The sequence below is a fragment of the Phyllopteryx taeniolatus genome, chromosome 23 (assembly GCF_024500385.1).
Source record: "Phyllopteryx taeniolatus isolate TA_2022b chromosome 23, UOR_Ptae_1.2, whole genome shotgun sequence".
NCBI lineage: Eukaryota > Metazoa > Chordata > Actinopteri > Syngnathiformes > Syngnathidae > Phyllopteryx > Phyllopteryx taeniolatus.
The window spans coordinates 7,811,772-7,821,514 of NC_084524.1; the positions used below are offsets into that span (position 1 = coordinate 7,811,772).

Here is a 9,743-nt window from a genome sequence, read left to right on the forward strand (position 1 = left end):
AGCTTCAAATATTCAGCTGCTCCAAAAAATATACAGACAGTCAATTGACAGCTGCTCTGTCAATTGACTGTCTGTTGTCATACAAGAGCGGCTCCAACTACAGGAGACAAATTCCTTGTGTGTTTTTGACACACTTGGCAAAATAAAGATGATTCGGATTTTGATTTTACATTGTGGGGAAGGGGTGGATTCTTGAATATTTTCTTGCAACTTTAATTGCCTGTTTCTAAATTTGTTTTGATATATATTTATATTGAGATTACATTTCCTCATATTTTGTCGATATTTTGGTTTATGCGTTGCCATTATTTATTTTATGAAGGATCCCATTTACACTTTTCAACCTCCATCCATCCATCCATTTTCTGAGCCGCTTCTCCTCACTAGGGTCGCGGGCGTGCTGGAGCCTATCCCAGCTGTCATCGGGCAGGAGGCGGGGTACAGCCTGAACTGGTTGCCAGCCAATCGCAGGGCACAAACAACATAGGAACAAACAACCATTCGCACTCACAGTCATGCCTACGGGCAATTTAGAGTCTCCAATTCATGCATGTTTTTGGGATGTGGGAGGAAACCGGAGTACCCGGAGAACCCGGAGAAAACCCACGCAGGCACAGGGAGAACATGCAAACTCCACACAGGCGGGGCCGGGGATTGAACCCGGGTCCTCAGAACTGTGAGGCTGACGCTCTAACCAGTCGGTCACCGTGCCGCCCACTTTTCAACCTTTTCACCAAAAGTCAAACATCGGATCCAGATCGATTTCTCAATCATTTGGTCATTTTAAAACATTAGACAAAAGTATTTTGGAACCAGTGATAATTCTCAACATTTGTCCACAGGAGTCTTTTAGAAGATACAAAGAAAATGAAAAGATTGAAAAAATAAAAGATGGTAGAATGTAGATTTTTGTAAATCAGTATGATCATAATTTCCTTTGATATTAAACATTTACTTTTTCATTTGAAGCTTCTTCATCACTGCTTTTCTCACTCCAAACTTATGTGTTTTAGCCCGATACTTATGAGAAAATCTTTGACCGCAAACTGAGCAGGTAAAAGGTTTCTCACCAGTGTGGGTTCTTGTGTGTCTTTTAAGCTTCTGTTTTCAATGAATCTTTGCCCACAAACTGAGCAGGCAAAAGGTTTCTCACCAGTGTGGGTTCTTGTGTGTCTTTTAAGCTTCTGTTTTCATTGAATCTTTGACCACAAACTGAGCATGCAAAAGGTTTCTAACCAGCGTGGGTTCTTGTGTGTATTTTTAAGTTTCCCTTGACAGAGAATCTTTGCCCACAAACTGAGCAGGCAAAAGGTTTCTCAACAGTGTGGGTTCTTGTGTGTCTTTTTAAGCTTCCGTTTTCAATTAATCTTTGACCACAAACTGAGGAGGCAAAAGATTTCTCACCAGTGTGGGTTCTTGTGTGTGTTTTTAAGTTTCCCTTGACAGAGGATCTTTGCCAACAAACTGACCAGGCAAAAAGTTTCTCAACAGTGTGGGTTCTTGTGTGTCTTTTAAGCTTCTGTTTTCAATGAATCTTTGCCCACAAACTGAGCAGGCAAAAGGTTTCTCACCAGTGTGGGTTCCTGTGTGTGTTTTTAAGCTTCTGTTTTCAATGAATCTTTGCCCACAAACTGAGCAGGCAAAAGGTTTCTCACCAGTGTGGGTTCTTGTGTCTCTTTTTAAGCTTCTGTTTTCAATGAATCTTTGACCACAAACTGAGCATGCAAAAGGTTTCTAACCAACGTGGGTTCTTTTGTGTATTTTTAAGTTTCCCTTGACAGAGAATCTTTGCCCACAAACTGAGCAGGCAAAAGGTTTCTCACCAGTTTGGGTTCTTGTGTCTCTTTTTAAGAATCCGTTTTCAATGAATCTTTGACCACAAACTGAGCAGGTAAAAGGTTGACTTGAGCTGTTGCTTGGAGGCTCTGCCACTCTGCTCTCCTCACTTTGACCTTCATCTTCACTCTTCAAAGGGACACCAGTCGATGCAAACTTGGTGATGTCCTCCTCCACTTCATGTTTGATGTTAGTGTGCTCATCCTCATCCTATTTTTTCATGGGGGTGGGCTCCAATTTCTCTTCCTCTTTGATGCGGTGGACCTCTTCCTCCTCCACTTCCTCAGGGCTCCCGCTCCTGCCCCTCGGGACGTACATCTTCACTGATGTCTGCAAGACACAAGAAGACAAACACACATGGTTTGGTCACATCAATTGTCATGTTTCACTTAAATGTTGTGTCATATGGTTCATATTCATATTTAAGTTTATTAGGACAGTCAGTTGTGTTAAGGTTTATTGGATATAATAAAAACAAGCAGGTCAACATTAACCATAAATGTAAAATAAGTGTAAAATAATAACATGCATGTAACAACAAGTATCAATAAGGGTAATACAGTGGACCCCTGCATTCTCTCAGTTAGGCATTTATGGAGGTGCCAATCCTTGGTTACTCATGGAAAGAAGTACCTATTGTAAAGTATGCAACTATAAGAGTAAGTTGCAAAAATGCATCCATCCATCCATTTTCTGAGCCGCTTCTCCTCACGAGGGTCGCAGGCGTGCTGGAGCCTGTATGTATAAGTAAATACAGTAATAAATACTCAAAGTACAATCTCATCGTATACTGTACATGATAGCTGCCCCTGTTTTTAGCCTGCTTAGAGCTTTTTATTCACAATATACTCATCCTTCCCCCACCACCCCTCTCATTTATGCACATATATTCTGTTTTACTTCGGCTAATCTTCATTCCTCTTCTTTCCAGTGCATGCCTCCATCTTTCTAACTGTTCCTCCAGCTGCTCCCTGCTTTCACTGCAGATCACAATGTCATCTGCAAACATCATGGTCCACGGGGATTCCAGTCTAACCTCATCTGTCAGCCTATCCATCACCACTGCAAAAGGGAAGGGGCTCAGGGCTGATCCCTGATGCAGTCCCATCTCCACTTTAAATTCGTCTGTCACACCTACAGCACACCTCACCGCTGTTCTGCTGCCCTCGTACATGTCCTGTATTATTCTAACATACTTCTCTGCCACTCCAGACTTCCGCATGCAGTACCACAGTTCCTCTCTGGGTACTCTGTCATAGGCTTTCTCTAGATCTACAAAGACACAATGTAGCTCCTTCTGACCTTCCCTGTACTTTTCCATCAACATCCTCAAGGCAAATAATGCATCTGTGGTACTCTTTCTAGGCATGAAACCATACTGTTGCTCACAAATACTCACTTCTGTCCTGAGTCTAGCCTCCACAACTCTTTCCCATAACTTCATTGTGTGGCTCATCAACTTTATTCCTCTATAGTTCCCACAGCTCTGCACATCACCTTTGTTCTTAAAAATGGGCACCAGTACACTTTTCCTCCATTCCTCAGGCATCTTCTCACGCACTAGAATTCTATTGAACAAGCTGGTCAAAAACTCCACAGCCACCTCTCCTAGATGCTTCCATACCTCCACAGGAATGTCATCAGGACCAACTGCCTTTCCATTTTTCATTCTCTTTAATGCCTTTCTAACTTCCCCCTTACTAATCATTGCCACTTCCTGGTCCACCACACTTGCCTCTTCTACTCTCCCTTCTCTATCATTTTCCTCATTCATCAACTCCTCGAAGTATTCTTTCCATCTACCTAGCACACTGCTGGCACCAGTCAACATATTTCCATCTCTATCCTTAATCACCCTAACCTGCTCCACATCCTTCCCATCTCTATCCCTCTCTCTGGCCAGCCTGTATAGATCCTTTTCTCCTTCTTTAGTGTCCAACCTGCCATACATGTCATCAGATGCCTCTTGTTTTGCCTTTGCCACCTCTACCTTTGCCCTGTGTCGCATCTCAATGTATTCCTTTCGCCTCTCCTCGGTCCTCTCAGTGTCCCACTTCTTCTTAGCTAACCGTTTTCCTTGTATGATTTCCTGTACTGTGAGGTTCCACCACCAAGTCTCCTTCTCTCCTTTCCTGCCAGAAGATACACCAAGTACTCTCCTGCCTGCTTCTCTGATCACCTTGGCTGCAGTGGTCCAGTCTTCTGGAAGCTCTTCCCGTCCACCGAGAGCCTGTATCACCTCTTCCCGAAAAGCTGCACAACACTCGTCCTGTCTCAGCTTCCACCACATGGTTCTCTTCTCTGCCTTTGTCTTCCTAATTTTCCTCCCCACCACCAGTCATCTTACACACCACCATCCTATGCTGTCTAGCCACACTCTCCCCTACCACGACCTTACAGTCAGTAACCTCCTTCAGATTACATCGTCTGCACAAGATGTAATCCACCTGTGTGCTTCTACCTCCGCTCTTGTAGGTCACCCTATGTTCGTGCTTCTTCTGGAAAAAAGAGTTCACTACAGCCATTTGCATCCTTGTTGCAAAGTCTACCACCATCTGTCCCTCCAAGTTCCTTTCCTGGATACCGTACTTACCCATCACTTCTTCATCACCCTTATTACCTTCACCAACATGTCCATTACAATCTGCACCAATTACGGCTCTCTCTCTGTCTGGGTGGCTCAGAACTACTTCGTCTAGCTCCATCCAGAATTTATCTTTCACCTCTAGGTCACATCCTACCTGTGGGGCATAGCCACTCATCACATTATACATAATTATATTATTATACCCTCAATTTCAAGTTTCAGCCTCATCACTCGATCTGATATTCTTTTCACATCCAAGACATCCTCAGCTAACTCTTCCTTTAAATTAACCCCTACTCCATTTCTCTTCCCATCTACACTATGGTAATAGAAACCATCTTCGACCCACAGTAGCTGAATTTCAGACGTTCCTGACCCTGGCCACAACTGATTCAGTACGGAATTCTTTGGATGAACACTTTGGATTTGTTTGGCAAAGTTTTAAGCCAGTTGCCCTTTGTGACACAACCCTCTGCATTTATCCAGGTTTGGGACCAGCCTACAATTTGCACTGGCTTGTGCTCCCCATCAGGTTGCATGAAGAGAGGATTAAATCCAGGTCAATGCAAATCACAGTCTATGTTGAGCAACACATGACCGAACTCGTTCAACAATTAATGTTCCCTGACCGGGAATCGAACCCGGGCCACGGCGGTGAGAGCGCCGAATCCTAACCACTAGACCACCAGGGACTTCTGGTATCATCAACAATTGTGCAAAGATTGACATATCTTTTCTTTGGATTGATTCTTGTCTGTGACCTGACTTTGGGAATTACACTTTAAGCAATGAAGGAATACTTACATATTATTTGATATGTGAACAAATGAGCGGGTTTATTTTGATATGAGAAAACGTAAACCCTCAAAGTGGGTGTGTGTAGGTGTGTAATTTATGGCATTTTCTTACATAGATTGTCTTTGTGTGTTAAGAACATAACTCTTGCTGTGATTATTATTGTTTTGTTGTGATTAGCAGCAGCATCAGGGGTTGAGGTCACGAGCAGAGGGGTTATTGAGGGACTGGGTGACCCCATGGTGGCAGTGAAGAGGTGGGGCTGGTCTTGGAGAAGAAGGAGGAGGAGGAAGGTGTGGTGCTCTTATTGGGGGAGAAGGAAGAGAATGGAACAGGAAGCAGCAATAACCCGACCGGTAGAGATGCCGTGTGTAAGGCTGGATCGCATACAAACCAATCGGGTGTCGGAAGCTGCCAACTTATAAAACTTCACTTCCAGAACAATTTGTCCCAATTTGTTTGAATTTCTACATTTTAAAAATGTTGTCAAGAACATTACGAGGGTCAGTTATTGAAGTCGATTATGTAATGGGATAAAAATGATTCTGCATAATGTTAAATTGCAAACATAATCATGATTCTGTCTAATTGTGAATCAATGATGGCTTCAATGATTATTTTATAAAATAAAAAATATGATAAAGTGGAGAGTGACATGAGTGTCGCATTTCATCACCACACAAGATGTGAGCATAAAAGCGGTTGAAATGGTAACCTGTATTAAATGTTGATTAATATTCTTATCAGTACAGTAAAATGTTGAGATGATTCACTTGATCGACAGTTTAATGACTATCCTGCCCTTCACATTAATTCACTGTCGTCCTCGCTCAGCATCCTGCAGGTTTTCCTCAGCCTTGCTGCAGCCAACAGTTTTAGACAGACAACTTTCGTGCCAGGTTCCACCAACCAAAGCCGTGATCGTATAGTGGTTAGTACTCTGCGTTGTGGCCGCAGCAACCCCGGTTCGAATCCGGGTCACGGTAGGAATGAAGCCCTTTTTTTTAGTGCTGCCGTTTGAATAGTTTACGTGGGAGAGTGAAAGTCATCCACAGGGGCTTGCAGAGGGACCAAGCCTTTGTGGGGCTAGTGGCGCAATGGATAACGCGTCTGACTACGGATCAGAAGATTCTAGGTTCAACTCCTGGCTAGCTCGTGTGCAATTTTGCATGTGGTATTAAACCTAATACAAAATGCTGTATTTTTTACGTTAACCTTTAATGTCGCCCTTCACAATTTGGAGTACGACAGGCCTGTCGGGGGGCTGTGGGTAATAACGGGGCAGTTCAAACGAACCGTGTGGGCAGAATAGCCGGACGTTTGCGATGGTGGGGCAGCACCATCTAAATTGAGTTTTTATTAGGTTGCAAATAAACACAAGGTGAGGTATCGGTATAGGTGATCATTTCAATGAAGAATTTGGGAAATGAAGACAATACTTGAGGTGAAGAAAAGATCGTGTCAGGCCTGGTACACACAAAGACAATCAGGTTGGTTTTTGTCCCAGTTTTGCCCTGTCCCCGACCGAGGACCTCAAACACCAGACTGGATTATGTTTTAAAAGATTATCCTAGGAAATTATGTCAAGAGGAAACAGTAGAACGTACACTGTTTTTCCTCTTTGTTTTAAATGTTAATAAGATTTTTTTTCTTTGTTTTGAAATGCTTTTAATCATGTAAAGCACATTTAGTTACCTTGTGTGTGAAATGCACTATATAAATGAATTTGCTTTGCTTTAAATCTGAGATATGTTAAGAGTGGATTTGTTCAGAATATAGGGACCGATATGGGTCGGGCCGAAAAATATTTACGACTCTTACAAAATCTCCACGTGTGGAAGCCAACGTCTCCCCCAGTCATGACGTCGTGAATTGGGAAGTGAATCAGAATGTAGCCAATCAAGAAGCGCTCTGACTCAGGAACAAGGAAACAATCGCAAATAAAAACAAACGTCTTACCCGATGTCATGTTTTTTTTTGTAGAAAGGTGGGTTGCCCAGACAGCAAAAAGTATTTTCCAAAGCCAGTCCCTTATGGACGACATCGCCATTCTACAGATTTTTTTCCAGACCCGTGCTGGAACACAATCCTGCTGTATGTTGTTGTGCCTGTCATATTATTGGAGCACACCGCCACAGAAATTGTTAAATGGCTGATTTTTTTATGTTCATGCGTGGGGTCTGTAGCAGATGAAAACTCTTTTAAGATTGGTAAAACCCTTATGTGTGTCCGGGCCTTAGGAAGTAGAATTGTCGATCGAGGTGTGTGTTGGAGGAAATTTAGGTGTGGAAGTATATCTGTGCCATCAGATTCTCAATTTTAATTACAATTTTTTTTTTACACTCAATTTGAATTTTAATTTAAACATCAAAATATCCAATCCAAGCATTTCAGCTTCAAATATTCAGCTGCTCCAAAAAATATACAGACAGTCAATTGACAGCTGCTCTGTCAATTGACTGTCTGTTGTCATACAAGAGCGGCTCCAACTACAGGAGACAAATTCCTTGTGTGTTTTTGACACACTTGGCAAAATAAAGATGATTCGGATTTTGATTTTACATTGTGGGGAAGGGGTGGATTCTTGAATATTTTCTTGCAACTTTAATTGCCTGTTTCTAAATTTGTTTTGATATATATTTATATTGAGATTACATTTCCTCATATTTTGTCGATATTTTGGTTTATGCGTTGCCATTATTTTGTATTTTATGAAGGATCCCATTTACACTTTTCAACCTCCATCCATCCATCCATTTTCTGAGCCGCTTCTCCTCACTAGGGTCGCGGGCGTGCTGGAGCCTATCCCAGCTGTCATCGGGCAGGAGGCGGGGTACAGCCTGAACTGGTTGCCAGCCAATCGCAGGGCACAAACAACATAGGAACAAACAACCATTCGCACTCACAGTCATGCCTACGGGCAATTTAGAGTCTCCAATTCATGCATGTTTTTGGGATGTGGGAGGAAACCGGAGTACCCGGAGAACCCGGAGAAAACCCACGCAGGCACAGGGAGAATACCAGCTCTCTCTCTTCCTATCTACACCATGGTAAAATAATTTAAACCCTGCCCCTAAACTTCTAGCCTTACTGCCTTTCCACCTGGTCTCCTGGACACCCAATATATCAACATTTCTCCGACTCATCATGTCAACCAACTCACAGATTTTCCCGTCATAGTCCCAACATTCAAAGTCCCCACAATCAGTTCTAGGCTCTGTGCTTTCCTCTTCTCTTTCTGCCGAAGAACCCGCTTTCCACCTCTTCTTCTTCTTTGACTTCGACCCACAGTAGCTGAATTTCCAACGGCGCCCTGCAGGTTGACGGTGCCTGTGGCGGACGTTGTTAACCCGGGCCACGACTGATCCGGTATGGAATTCTTTGGATGAACGCTCATATTTGTTTGGCAAGGTTTTAAGCCGGATGCCCTTCCTGACGCAACCCTCTGCATTTATACGGGCTTGGGACCGGCCTACAGTTCGCACTGACTTGTGACCCCCATATGGCTCATATGGCATTTGTCCTAAAAACACTGTACACTTTTAAAATGTAAAACATGAATTAAATATTTACCTGGTACTGAGGAAACATTCACACAGTTTGACATGTCAAGAGGTGCTGAAGCTGCATCGGCTCTCTTCTTCTGGGTCTCCAGGGGAGGAGCGGGTGGAGGCCGCCCAAGAGCCAAAGTCAGCCAAGTACAGCGCTACCTTGACATACCAGTGCCCCACCTGAGCAGTTTTCGCACTTAGGCCTTGTCGCTTGGGCCATTTCTTGCTTTTGGAGGCTTTCCAATGCATGAAAGACATTTCAATTCTTTTTAATGTGGAAAATGGATTTGATGTACAAGTAAATGGAGTCACCCTCACTGTTTTAAGCAGTGTACTTTATTCAGGATCACATATACACGTTACAGTTTAGCACCAAAAGTCAGTTTTTTTTACAGTCTATTTCAATCAATCATTCACTTATTTGATATTGACATCACTAAAACATTGGACAAAATGCATGCATGCTCAAGAAAATGAAACTGGCACTCATTTCTAATAATATCAATACATTTTGGAGCAATTGGTAAAGAACTAATTCCCTTTCGAACACCCCTTTTTCATCAACAAAATAGAAAATTGAAAAGCACTGGCATAGCTGGTGTGGGAAAAGGAATGTACCATACTATGAAGTGGCAGTAATTGGTCATATTTGTATATCGCAGCTGTCAGGTGGAATCCCCTCACCTTCAAAATGACAACTTTTCAGGAAATTGCTTGAGTTTCCAAACACCGCCTTGTTCAAGCTGGTATTACGTTGGATATCTTACATTGCTGTCATATATCATTGCATCACATGAACAACAGCTCGCACCCCGAAATTATGTTCAATCACGAATTTAATGTGCTTAAAAAATAAAAGAAATAAAAAACGCTAATTACGGATTGGGATGGATGAGGACGCCATCATTAAAATGATTTTGACACAAACCTCTCCCCATCGGTTTTCATGGCAGATAACAAACAAGCCTTGTTTC

At 42.7% G+C, this 9,743-nt stretch overlaps 3 protein-coding genes and 3 non-coding genes across 12 annotated transcripts in view; 3 read left to right on the plus strand and 3 right to left on the minus strand.

Annotated features, from left to right (window-relative positions):
• The window catches only part of LOC133472544 (gastrula zinc finger protein XlCGF57.1-like), a 221,723-nt gene that overhangs the window by 199,350 nt on the left and 12,630 nt on the right, over nt 1–9,743 (minus strand). The gene's annotated exons all lie outside the window — the stretch shown is intronic.
• Nucleotides 1–9,743, plus strand: part of LOC133472573 (oocyte zinc finger protein XlCOF6.1-like) — a 287,199-nt gene that overhangs the window by 188,210 nt on the left and 89,246 nt on the right. The window lies entirely within an intron of this gene.
• LOC133472542 (gastrula zinc finger protein XlCGF57.1-like) overlaps nt 1–9,743 on the minus strand; it is a 125,568-nt gene that overhangs the window by 18,242 nt on the left and 97,583 nt on the right. The window lies entirely within an intron of this gene.
• On the minus strand, nt 5,044–5,115 carry trnae-cuc (transfer RNA glutamic acid (anticodon CUC)). Its single transcript has one exon. It is a non-coding gene; the product is annotated as a tRNA-Glu (tRNA).
• trnah-gug (transfer RNA histidin (anticodon GUG)) lies at nt 6,133–6,204 on the plus strand. Its single transcript has one exon. It is a non-coding gene; the product is annotated as a tRNA-His (tRNA).
• trnar-acg (transfer RNA arginine (anticodon ACG)) lies at nt 6,302–6,374 on the plus strand. The gene has a single exon. It is a non-coding gene; the product is annotated as a tRNA-Arg (tRNA).